General features: G+C 40.6%; 1 protein-coding gene across 1 annotated transcript in view; it reads right to left on the bottom strand.

Annotated features, from left to right (window-relative positions):
* Positions 1–13,550, bottom strand: part of ITGB8 (integrin subunit beta 8) — a 72,316-nt gene that overhangs the window by 7,228 nt on the left and 51,538 nt on the right. The gene's annotated exons all lie outside the window — the stretch shown is intronic.

The raw sequence follows: 13,550 nt of genomic DNA, 5'->3' as shown, positions 1-13,550 counted from the left end.
TGTGAAGCTCTAGAAGCAGCTTCATGAGAAATTAAGGGCTGGGAACCTCTTACAATCTAGGACTATCTTGAAGGTAGTCTGCTTCTCATTATATTAGATATGATATGATATGATATGATATGATATGATATGATATGATATGATATGAATCAGCAATCACAACAGCAGAAATATTTCTGGAAGAACAAGAATACTAGAAAGAATTTGGAGAACTGTTGCATCTCCAAGACACTGTATCAGTACTGAAAGTAGGTTGTAACTGCTGATTGGGTCCTGATCTTTAAGCCAGCATATCACTGAAAAGTTTTAAAGTAAAATCTAAATTTCTCTAAAAATGAAAATGAATCTTAGAAAATAACTGGAAAACATAGGAGGAAAATGATACATTGGATGACAATACTACCATTGGGGGAAAAGTCTGTTTACCTTAACAGTAGATGGTGGGAAAAGATGGGTGAGCAGGGATTACCAAGTAGCTGTAGATCTGGATATGAGCATGAAACACCACAGCCAAAAGCAAACTTGCTGCTGACTTTTTGTAGTTAATTTCTGATGCTGCCTTCCTGCCTGAAGTTTTAGGAATCAGAGCTTCAATTTGCACACATGCTCATTACTTGTGACTAATGAGACAAAAGAAAAAGAAATTTGGCATCTTCTCCTGGGTGGTGACTGCTGTGAGAGAAATTAATTTTTGAGAATTATTTATGTCAGAGTAACTCACAAATACTACTGCTGAAGAAGAATTCATAGCTGAAAGAAGACAGAGAATCATCTCTGATGATTGCCTTTGACGAAGTTTCCTTACAAACTTGATAACACAGCAATTGCTCTTCATGATAAGTGGAAATGACCATTGCACACTGCCAATAAAGTGTCCTCAGAAGAGGTCAGGCATGGCTGTTATATCCTGTAATAGATAAGCCATAGAAGGGACAAATATAACGTCCTCAAAAAGAAGAGCCTGCCTGACTCATCATTGTTTTTGTGCATTAACATATCAGACTCTGGAAGGCGGCCCAGGCATATCAAAACTATCCGAGATTAGCTTTAACTAACAGGAGTTACATGACAGGAGTTCATGCCTGTAGGGCCAAGAGCTCCCCAAGAACAAGCAACATAGACAGCCAAGATTAGAGAGCCAAAAATGAATGGGAAAAGGAATGGAGTCACTTAACTGGGGAACGATGAAAACCATGCACACAAGAATCTGAATGCAGTGAGATATCTCAAGCTACACATACTCCAGTGGGATGAAAGCTCAGCCCTGTGAATGCCTCCTTGTTTGCAGGTCCAGCCGAGCTCTAACTTTGCTTTAACAGGGCAGGGCTAGGAGTCAGAGGGCTAATAATCACAGCCTTATCTCCTCCCTACTGAGATTTGACTCAAAAAACTGTGCCAGCACTTCTAGCAAGAGGGTGAAAATGGAAAAATATCCCTACCATAGCTTCCTTTCATTTGTCTTATTATTAACTACGTGGCCAGGCTATTTGCCACACTAAAACACTAATACTGTTTTTTTCTCTTGGTGCTAAATATGAGGATTGTTGTTTACATACTACCTTAGGTCCTGTGACCAGTAAAAATTATTCACAAGAAATTCATAAATGTTTCTTCAAGACAGCTCAGACATTTTTCCCCCTCCTTTGATCTGAACCGTTACAGCAATGCTGATCTCATCCACGATTCTGTATCAACACCTGGTCCCAACTTCAGTTGGATCTGGTAAGTGGGATTCATGCAGGAAGGGTGGCAGAAGTCTGCCCAGCAGACACACACCCAGCGGGAGTGAAATAGCGACAACTGTCAACACTTCCCTTCTTCAAAGGGCTGCCGAGCAGCGAATTTTTAACTGACTTGGAAGGCTGGGTCTTGTGCTTGAGGAAGACTTTTTTCCCTCCAACACAAACATCCAAAATTGTCATTTAGCCTCTTCAGAGTTTTGCAGCTGAAAAGCTGAGAAAAATTTGGCTTGAGAAGGTCTTGATTCTTCATCTCTCCTGGCATTTTGGTGCTGGGGTTTGTGGTTAGTTTCATTTTTTAAACATTAGCTTTTTGTAACAACTTAGAAAAGACAAAATCACCAAACAACCATCAGAGAACATCTGCATTTAGCTGTTATTCATCTGTTTTCTGGGAATAGATCTGTATATATTAGAAATTATGTGATATAATACAGTGGAATGTATACTCTATAACACAGCATAAGTCATCTATGTATTATATTTATTATAGTTTATATTACATGTATTTTTGTCTATATATTTAATGTAGGTTACATTATATTAAATATATGCATAATAATAATAAGAAATCTCTCATTATGAACAGCTAGTGATATCTAAAATAAAAGCAATAGTATGAATATAATTTCCAGGTGTAGAAGTACAGGGTGAATAAACACCCTGTTTTGTAACTTGTATGTATAAAGCATCTCCAGCAACATTTTCAAAAGTGACCAGTGATTTTGCTGCCTCATTTTTAAGAAGCCTCAAAAATGCTGGATTCTTGCCAGTTAAGTTCCTCTTGGATTGGCCGTCTCAAAAGACACCCTAAATCTGTAGACACCTTCTAAACCTCAGGTTAAGATACAGTTTTGTTTAGATCTGAGTTTTTCCTTGTGGGAGAAGCCTCCTGCATCTCTGTAACAAAAGGATTGTCACCGTGTTACCTATTCTCTCATATCTCATCATGATGAAGTGCGTAAGGCACTGATGTCTGGTAATTCATGTCCCTGAGGGCAGGGCAGCATTGAAGAGAGATTTCATTGGAAGTCCTGGAATAGAGGAATTTCTGCTTGCATTTAAAAAAATATGTTGGGAATGGCTTAATACTTGCCAGATAAGTTTGAGATATAGTGAGTCACACCTGTGCTAGCAATGTGGAGGAGGACAGCGGGGAGGACGTGCCAGAATGGGAGATGGTTTGATAGCTGTACCTGACAGAGACAGCTTTGCATGGGATCACAACATGTGTTTGTGCTCTTCCTGGAAGGACTACACTGTTGGACCACATGAAAAGCTCAAGAGCTAAAAACCTGCGATTAAATCCAAGTGAAAATAAATGGCCAGTCTGTCCACTAAAAGAGTATGTTGCCACTGCTGGGAGAACACAGGGCTCTCGTACAAGAAGCAAGCTGTCACTGTGTGCTGGGACTGGGAAATGTCCCTGCATGAGTCCTACCCACAGCATGAGGCCCCCACTCTATTTTAATGATGCACTTTTTCTCCTGGTGACAGTTTCTGAGATGTGCTACTTCTGTGCACAAGGGTTAATGTTTTAAGGCAATGGCAAACCACTTGAGTGAGAAAAGTTATCAGAATGGTCCATCAGAATCTGTTTCTCTTCCACAATGTAGCACTATGTGTAGCACCATATATGTTTGAGATTCTTCGCTTGCATTTTGCCTCCACCAAGCAGCTGCTTATTTTTTTCATTCTCACTGTCACAACCAACTTGCTAAGGAGAACAATGTTTATTACAAATTCCCAGAAGTTTGAACCTGTCCACTTGTCAGGGAACTCTCTTTGGCTTTATTGTATAGTTGTCTTAACTCTGGCAACTAGCCCACTCTTCAGTCTCAAAAGGGTTTTCTATCAAGCCCATAACTTTTATAACACACTTCTACAAGCTCCCTGCTTCTGCAACAAACTTGAGAGCAAAGTACATGGTAGAATATGGCAGTTGCACTTTGACAAGACAAAGCAAGAGAGGAGAGAAATAAAGGTGGAAAAGAGAAAGAGAAGCAAGAAGATCATCAGTCCTTAGATCCTTCAATGTCCTACTATGTGAATAGTCTGGATCTAGAGTAACAAGACAAAGAAAAAAAGAGGAAAAAGAGAAAGAGTGAGTGGGACTGATGCACTCCCTTTTCTAGTTTTTCTGATGCAAGCTTCTTATGTAAAACTGTTTTTTCATCCCTCTTCATCACACAAACTCAGCCACGTTGTTTGCATCTGTGCATTCAGCCCCTCTGAGCCTTCCAAGGAAGGGAGCTGGGAGATGGTAGGAGTGAGTCTCAAGGTGGATAAAGAAGTTGGCTCAGCAAAGTGCTGCCCCACCTCTGTAGGACCTTCTTTTCTGATCACAGCTTTCCTGTCACAAGTCAGAATGTTTGAGGCAAAATACACCTAAATGCTTATGCCTGGTCCTCCACACCCATGCACGCAGTGTTGTGTTTGTCCAAACTGCAGGCTTCACATGGATGCCATAAGTTAATTTTTGTAATGAAACTTTCCCCAAAACAGACCTGTGAATCACCAGCAAAATGTTGTAATCAGGGAGGTTCTTCTTCCTCGGAAGTGATCACAGTGGATTTTTGTTTGGAAATGATGACATATTTTCAAGTTTTGACTTGTGGCCACATTTCCCAATCTACTCAGTACAGACTCAAGCAACAAGGCCCAGATCTCACACCAGGCTCCAGAGAATTGCCTTAGAAATTATCCTCAAGAGATGAATGACACGTTTAAGACTGTAAACATACCATAGGATTATTTTGTCATATTGTCTGCCCCCTCTGACTTTTTCTTTCAAACACTCGCAGAGATATTCCATGAACCAATTAATAAATTCAGTCACAGTTATTATTACAAAAAGTTGTTGGGAACACATCATTAAAGGGTTCTGCCCTTCTTCGTAGTAACAGTAGATAAATGCTATGTTTTTATTTCCTCATTATTGCCGATGGTCCGCGATATTTGATAATAGAATGTGTAATAACCTGTAACTTATCCCTAACTGATCTAAAAGAATATATGGCACATCTTATTCTTCTTTTGGGCCTTCAGTTTAAGCAGTGTAGAAAAAAGAAGTTTGACTAGAATTAAAATTTTATTACATATATATATGTAGGGTTTCAACCATGGAACATTTAATGTTGCAAGAATTGCATATTATTTTGAGTAAGAAAAAAGAAACACCAAATGATTATGTGGAAGGAGAAGACATGAGTTAATGTAGCAAGCCACTGGATGGCACAATTGCGTTATTTAACTGTTGCAAAACTGTGTTGTTTTTCCTTCAGATTTAATTGCATGAACAAATCAACCCAGATGCAAAAGAGTTATTTACAGTGTAATAAACCACACTGGAAAACCGTCATACTCCAAGTAGGAAGTACAGATTATTACTGTGCAATTTAAGATGTTCTCTTAACACCACTACTTTAATAGATCAACCAACCAAAACAACTGTATGAGCAATTTTCCCAATACTGAGCTTTGCTTTGTGTGCTGTTTATGCCACTCCAGTATCGTTAAATTTGTGAAAAAAAGAAAAAATAAGTAAAATGGCTGAAAATGTTAAATATAAAGGTATATAAAATGAAATTAGGCTTCCTGATCAAAAACTTATTGTTTTAAAAATAAACTATAATTAATAGGCCTAAACACTGACATTTTGGAAGTGTTTTCCTAATTTCCCCATTGATATCTCTGGAACCTCAAAAAGAGGTTATTCTATTTCAAGGCCTGTTTCATGGTGTCAAGTGTACTGAAATTGCTTGATGTTTTTTTCTTGCTGACATTCTTTGGATCCACACCTTTTTTCTTCCCTGGAGGAAGCATGAGAAGATGTCAATAATTCATAACATGGAAGGCAATGACATATGAATTTTTCCTCCTGTGGGATATGTTCCTATTTACCCAAATAGCATTTTAAGAAAAAAGAATCATGTAAGACTGATATTCAGCCTTGGAAGTACAGTAATAATACACAGCAACAGCAGCAGCGTCCTTCTGATAGACTTTACTGGCAGCTTATTGCTCTTATGGGACCTCTCCTTCCCAGCTCCATCTTCAGCAGTGATTTTGGTTGGTTTCTCATGAGGAAATAGAAACACAGCAAGAACTGCAAAGTGGGTGGGCACCATTGTTTGCCCAAATCAACCACAGGAAAAAAGCTTAGGAACTGCTGATTTAACTCTTGTGGTTTCCTGAAAAACATCACTAAAAAATAAAAGCAGGAGAAAGAGAGATTTGCACGATCACTTAATTTTCAATTGGCCACTTGCCATTCATAACTTCTGAAAGATTAAATCAGCCTACAGTTCTTAAATGTAGAAATTTCTCCCAGTTTGGTGTTTGGATAAAATGGTGCCTGGGGACACAAGATACAGGAACAATTGTGTTCCTCTACCCTTTCCAAAGGTTGGTTGTTGCTGGCCTGTTGGCCCAGCAACCTGCCAATGGCCATAGGCATTGCTTCCACCCTTTGTCTACCAACCAAATAAACAGGGACGTGAAGGAGTGTGCTGGGGTTATCAGGGAAAGATGTGGAGATTTCTGGTAGATGGAGAGAAACCAGATTTCATCATATCCACAACTCATGCTTTTTAAACTTGTTTTAAAGTCTGAAAGGCACAATCAGATGCCTAGTTTCAGACACACATCAAAAAAAGAGAAAATAAATAAGTAATGTTGCCCTTGAAGGCTGTCAAAGCACAAAGCCACAATGGAAAGGCTGAGAGTAGCTCCAAGGGTTTGCATGTGGAAACTGGCACGTGGCCAGTCCCAAATCCCAGGGACGCCTCTCTCGCAGCAAAGCAAATTCTTTAATAGGCATAACTCAAAACCAGAATAAACAGTATTTGTATGAATAGCTGACCAGTTCATCTGTGGAGGAGGGATCCCCTTGAAGGGGAAAGGAGTAGTGCTCCTGAGACCTAAAATCACTGGATGAAGCTGAATAAAGCATGCACTTATTATTACCAAACACTCCTACACAAACCCAAAGCATGATCATGAAGGAAGAACTCATTTTTCTGTAAGGAGAAGTCCTGGCACAACACCAGTCTGTAGCAGACAAGTCAGCTTCCCTACAGAAGGCATATGAGTTAGGGATCCCAATTGTTTCCTCAGACTGTTTAAAATGAAGAAAAGAAGGGGCAAAAAAGGAATGTTTTATACTAACAGAGAGTGCAGCTGCTGGCTTGTGTGGGCACTGCTGCACTGGGCAGAGGGCTTGTGAGAATAAGGGCCAGTTTGCAGGACACAAATAATGAACTGGAGTGGGATTTCCCCCCAGGGCTCCTCCTGGGCTGGCTCCAGCCCCACAGCTCTGTTGTACTGCTCTCATCCTTCTCACTGGTTTATAAAGCAGCTGCTAGAAAAAGGTTTGAGGAAAGCATGATAGGTCAGTGAGGTCCAGCTGTGGGGCTTTGGGTTGGGTGGGCCTGAGTGGCTTCTTTCAGGTGATCATGTTCCATTTGGGTGACCTGGAGAACACGGCTTCAGAGCAAAATCTGGCATTTAGAGACACAAATGTGCCACTACTCATGAACCTTGTATGGATGCCATATTGACATCCCACAAAGATGTCATGTGTTCAGGCCTTCACACGACAGATTTACACACCATGAAAAATACTAACTATCTCAAATACATTGCCCAAAACTTCTGGCTTATAACATATTCAATTCTCAGTCCATAGTCACGCTCCTCTCCTTAGGCAGCAGTAGGAGACCTGTGGGCACTTCTTTTAGTGGACTCACAGCTGTGAAAATTACATTCAGCTGTTATTTTCAACACATAAATTACTTTTACATAGCTGACAGTTAAAGAACAACAAACCATTAAAATATTAAAAAGACATTCATCTTAGCATCAGTCTAACATTACACTAAATGCCTTTTAAAAAACTAGAGTTCTGCCATAATGAATCAGATCTCAAAGCTATAGGCTGTAAAATGATGGCTGTAACCAAATATAAGTTTTATTTCACGCAAAGGGATCTTTTGCTGTTTGTGGGTTGCAACATCAGTAAAATTCTACATGCTCCGTTCTCTTGATGAGTGCTTTAATTTCTTTTATAAGAAATAAACACTGAATGTACAGAATGGAAGATTTTTATCCACAAAACTCTTATTTCAGTGATACGAAGAAATGCTGATTTTGCCTAAGGATTCAGTAGGTCCATGCATTAAATCTGTTCAAAGTGGGATTAAGGCAATATCATCCCACCTCCATGTGGGATCTTATCTTCTGGGATCTTAAACTTCCCCATATTCAGGAAAAGAAGGACGTATCATGGACTGCAACCATGTGGTTTGTCATCACCATGACCTGCTGACAAAACATCTTTGTCACTGCCACTGGTCACCTCTTAGTCTTGCCCTTGCAGACTCTTCCCAAGGCAGCATATATTGACCCATTACCAGGAGTATTTGCAAAGAGGTCAAATGAGGAGCAGTTTAGGATGAGCTTGGTGACTGTGTTGTCTCAGGTTAGCCCTTGGAAACAGTCACGTCTGGACAAGTTGACACCAGCTTTGCTGTCTCTATTCCACTGGAGACAGAAATGGTTGGACAGTAAGTTACTAAGAGTAAATTTTAACTTAGCATTTGTAAATGCACTTCAGGATCTTCTGTGCTGAAAATATTTCAGTTGTGAACAAGATGCTGTTCTGCTGTAGCCCAGCTTCTGTGCTGCCAAGCAGATGCACTTGCTTGTTAGGCTTGAGGGAAGTGCTGAGATGCCAGAGAGTGGGATACAGCATCTCTCCCCACTGCCCCATACTTGCCAGTGTGCCTTGTGAGGGACCACCTGAGTAAAGCACAGGAGTGTGTGTGTGTAATCTCATGTCCTCCTGTCCTGGGTCTCTGGCCCTGCCCCCAAAAGCAAATCAGAGCTGACTGCACATCCACTGCAAACACTTGCAGGTAGACAAGGCCAGGACTAGTTCAGAACAGCTATAAGGTTCAATTTTCAAGTCTTTATAGTCAGATGTGGATAATTCTGTATAATTACTTATGCATTTGTAGAAAAAGGGGCATATATGGCAGCTCTATGTATTATATAATACTTAGTCTTGCTAGCTCTATGGATGCAGTCTGTACCTGACCTTGGATGTTGCTGTAAGAACAGATGTTTTGGACATGTGAAGCTTTCCTTGAAATTTTGTGGACATGGATGATGTTACCTTGGTGTAATGGACAAACTTCAGTTTAATGTGGGAAAGAGAAGATTGTAAGAAGGAACATTTTCCATAGGAAATATGAGAATGGACTATATAAGGAACATTTGGCACTTCTCTGGTATGTCATATATATTCCACAAGCTTTTCAAACTCAACTCATGAGTGGGAAGAGAGCATGAATTACAGAACAATTGCATAATATTTGGTCTCATATTGTTGCATGACACTTTTGGCCTGAAGCAGTCTTGTGAATTTATATTTCAGATTACCCATGGTCTTTCTCAAGAAATCTAATTAAACTTCAAAGATGTTCCCACTAAATTGAGTCCTATAACTTCAGCAACAGGAATGACATCAGAACCTTTGGAAAGGAAAAAGATGAATATTGCAAGAAAAAAAAAGTAGGAAAAAGTGCTTTTAGAAGGCTATTGACCATGGGCCAAGCCATGCCCTAAGCTATGTGCATGCTATTCCCACTGAAGCTAAAGGGATTTATATATGCCTTGAAACAGAGTATGGTTCTTCGCTTCAGATGGCAAAAAATCTTCCACGGCCAGATAAGAAATACACTTTCAAAGTCAATGTACGTTATAAATGTCACTGAATTGAGTTTCGTTATATAGCTATTTCTTCAATGAAGAGTATCTGTCTGGTTTGTAAAGGAGTGTGATGATTGCAGCTTTTCCTTCTTGGAAGATCCTTAGCAAACTGCTGTGACCTGTACGACTGACCACCTGCATATAGCAAACCTCTTGAAGCAAATGTAGGTAACACAGAGGGAAACAATGATATGTGCTTGGAGTTAACATATCTCACAGACTCACAGACCTATTCAGATTAGAATGGACCTTGAGAGGTCTCTAGTCCAACCTCCTGTTCAAAGGAGAGCACTGCTGCATTGGAAAATTTTGCTGGAGACATTGTCCAGCTGGATTTAAAAAAACACTGAAGAACAGACACTGCACAGCTTCTCTGAGCATCCTTTTAGAATGCTTAATTATCCTCAGAATGAAAAATTTTTCTGAATATCCAGTCTCAAACTCCCTTTTCAGCCTATATCCATTATCTTACCATGAATCTTGGTGAAGAAGCTGATTCCATTGTCATGACCAGTTGCCCATACGCACTGGCAGGCTGCTCTTTGGTGCCCTGGAGCCACCTCTTATTGAGGCTGAACAAGCCCATATCCCTTGGCATCTTCTCACTGGGCAAGTGCTGCAACCCTGACCATCTCAATACCCCTTTGCTGAGGTCCTGAATGCCTTTCTGGTGCTGAGACCCAAAAGTGGATGTAATATCTAGGTGTGGTACTAAGAAGTGTAAGTACAATGGGGACAATTTCTTCTCTCATTTCACTTGCTATGCTTCAATAAATACAACCCAAGATGGTGCTGCTGTTGTGCTTTGGTGCCAGGACTCTCTGCTGTCACACATTCAGGTTGCAACCACCAGGTTTCACAGATCCTTCCCAGCAGAGCTGCCCTCCCCCAACAGGCAAATCCTGGTCTAGATTGGTGAAGGGTTAGTCTGTCCCAGGTGCAGGACTTGGCATTTGCTCTAGCTGAGTGTCACAGGGCTCCTGCCAGTCCCTTCTTTTGGCCTGTCAAGAGGTCTACCTTTATCTAAATACACACCCCATGTGGAAAAGCAGTAGAGATTCATATTGTGGAAAATACCTTAACAGATTTCAATAATGATGATTCTTACTTTCACATTTATCCCAGTAGTCTTTTCTTGCTTTTAATTTTCCATTTCTTGTGATTCAACAAATGTAGGAGTGCATTTGGGACTGTGTTGTGCCAAAAATTGGAAGAATCTCTGCCAAAATTTTGAAGTTCAAAACTTTAGTCTTTGAACAAAACCTAGAAGTGAAATAGTGATTTACCACCCCACAGGAGACTATTTGAAAGATGATAGTCACCATAGTAGAGGACATGATAATCCTCGTTGCAACTTTTCTCAGATGCACTAGTTTCTGTCTCATTTTAATTGTTGTCTAAGAAGCAATCCTTTTCCTTGCCATAGTTGTATTTAATGAAAAATTCAGCTTATAATTCATAGTTATATCTAATTAAAAATTCAGCATATAATTCAGGGAGACTTGCTTACCAAATGATCTAGTTATCAGATGCTATCATTTATAGCAGGACTGTTTAGGGCCCATATATAACATTTTCTTCTTCTATGTGTCTTGCACAGGACACCATGAGCCTGAGAACATTTTCCAAACTCTTATTGGACTCAGACAGGCTTGGTGCTGTGATCATTTCCCTGGGGAGCCTGTTCCAGTGCCCAGCCACTCTCCGGGTGAAGAACCTTTTGCTGATATCCAACCTAAACCTCCCCTCACACAGCTTTGAGCCATTTCCTCGAGTCCTGTCACTGGTCACTATGGAGAAGAGATCAGTGTCTGCTCCTGCACTTCCCCTTGTGAAGGTGTAACTGCAAAGAAGTTTCCACTCAGTCTCCTCCAGGCTGAAAAGACCAAATGACCCCAACTGCTCCTCATATGGCTTTTCCTCCAGAAACTTCACCATCCTTGTGGCCCTCCTTTGGATGCTCTAACAGCTTCATGCCCTTATTGTATTGTGACATCCAGAATTGCCCCCAGCACTCGAGGTGAGGCCACCCCAGCTCAGAGCAGAGCAGGACAATGCCCTCCCTTGCCTGGCTGTGATGCTGTGCCTGATGTCCCCCCAGGACAGGGTTGGCCTTCCTGGCTGCCAGGGCACTATGGGAGGTTAAAAAAAGGAGCAGCTGGCAATGGAGACATCTTCTGGAACTGATGTTGTAGCTGTCCAAAAAGGCAAAAAGAAGGAAGAACACTAGAAGCACCTTTCCTGCAGGGAGAGAGGGAGACTTGTATAAGTATCACCTCTCTGGAAAAGCCAGCATATGTGTGTATGGATATCAAAGTCAGATAGCTGGCCCAGAGGGAAGGGGGCTAATGGAGACATTCATTGAGGACACATTGCAGTTGCTGAATATTTTGTCTTTAAAAAACCTGTTTACTTCTGCTGAGACCTAGGCTGGCAGATGAGATAACCAGGAATGTCATATTGGCAAATGAAAGGAAACATGACTCCAGTAATAGGTTTCTCTTAACTTTTGGATTGCATGAGCCATCTCTTAATGCAAATGCCCTTCTGGAATTAGGATGTCCAGCAGGAAGGGAAGAGGAGCAAAATGCTCTGATTAAGCACAAAGTTCAGACATATAGGCAAACATACAATTTACCTACTAAGTGCAAACCTGGTTAACCTCAGAGACAGTGGGTTGCAATGGGTAGTATTTAGGTAACCATCAATCTCATAGAGAAGAGAGAAGATAGGAAATTCTGGAGGAAAAGATTTTCATGCTGGAAAAAATAGCCAGGACTTTGGTGGGAACTCTCTGTGAAGCCTTTACTATAGCCTGTGCAGAACTGGAGACAGAAGTAGAAAGGCAGAGCCATCATACTGGAGGGGGGTATCTGACAGAGATTTCTGCTTCACCAGGAATGATGCTATGCACAGAAAAAGCAGAAGCTATGGAGAGAGAAAAAGAGAGACAGAGAGAGGGAGAGAGACAGAGATTCTTCTTGAGCTGAAAGAGAACTGAACTTCTAGCACTTGTATGCAAGAGAGCTGTAAGGAATCATCTTCGTTCGATGGTTTCAGAGCTAAACAGGAAAGTATGCTGTAATTCAGTATAAGACCTCTGTTAAGGAGAAAGACATGGAAATTCTGTATCAAATGAATTAACAAAAATGTTAGGAAGCCATTTCAATAAAATGAAAGGGAAGAAACATCAGTATGTCCCTAGTAAACAGGTGGGTTGTATACACTCTGAATTTTGAAAACAGCTCTACTCCTTCATCCTTAATGAAGGAAAGGAAAATGTCAGTGATAGAAGAGGCTCTGAAAAGTTCTGCAAAGATGATCAAGGATAAAGATAGGCTTTGGTATAAATGATTCAGTATGCTTGGACTTCACAGTCTGGGAAAGGTGACCTGGCGACATGTGACAGATTTTGAGTGGCTGAGTTTCAATGTCCGCTCTGTTTTCTTGGTTGCCTATAGCTCCTGCATTCCAAGTGCTTCATTCAAAACCAGAGGAAGTTCTTCTTCATGCAGTAGTTCCAGACCTGGTGGCTGATTTTTTTATTTTTAAATTTTTTTTTAAGGTAAGCTCAATGGCATATACTCGAAAGTGAGGGTTACTGATTTACCAAAATAATTAGATATAGGAAATTCCCCACGCTGAAAAATGACTTGAGGCTAGGGGACCTCACAGAAGTAATATACAGTTGGAGTGTGGTTATGCCTCCCATGGCATCTTGTCTTCACTGCTGGAGACAGATACATCATGCTAGATGGACTCCAGGTTTGAAAAAAGCCTAGCTATTCTCATGGGGTACTGATATAAAAAGTAAGGACTCTTGTTGGAACATGGTTCTGGTGCTGTCACTTCCATATCACAAAGGTAAGGAGGGCACAGCATCATTCTTCTTCCTTGTGAATACTGTAAATTAAATCCTATTTTAATGACCTCTAGGGAGGCACCAGGGGGAAATAAAGTCTTTTAAAATATCATTCCATGGGGGATCTTGAAAATACTTGCATTAAAAAAAGTTCTTCAAGAAAGTCCCTCACATCA

This window comes from Sturnus vulgaris, chromosome 1 (genome assembly GCF_052056855.1).
Source record: "Sturnus vulgaris isolate bStuVul1 chromosome 1, bStuVul1.hap1, whole genome shotgun sequence".
In the NCBI taxonomy this organism is placed as follows: Eukaryota; Metazoa; Chordata; class Aves; order Passeriformes; family Sturnidae; genus Sturnus; species Sturnus vulgaris.
The sequence above is the reverse complement of the archived record's forward strand: the minus strand, read 5'-3'. Positions and strand labels throughout refer to the sequence as shown.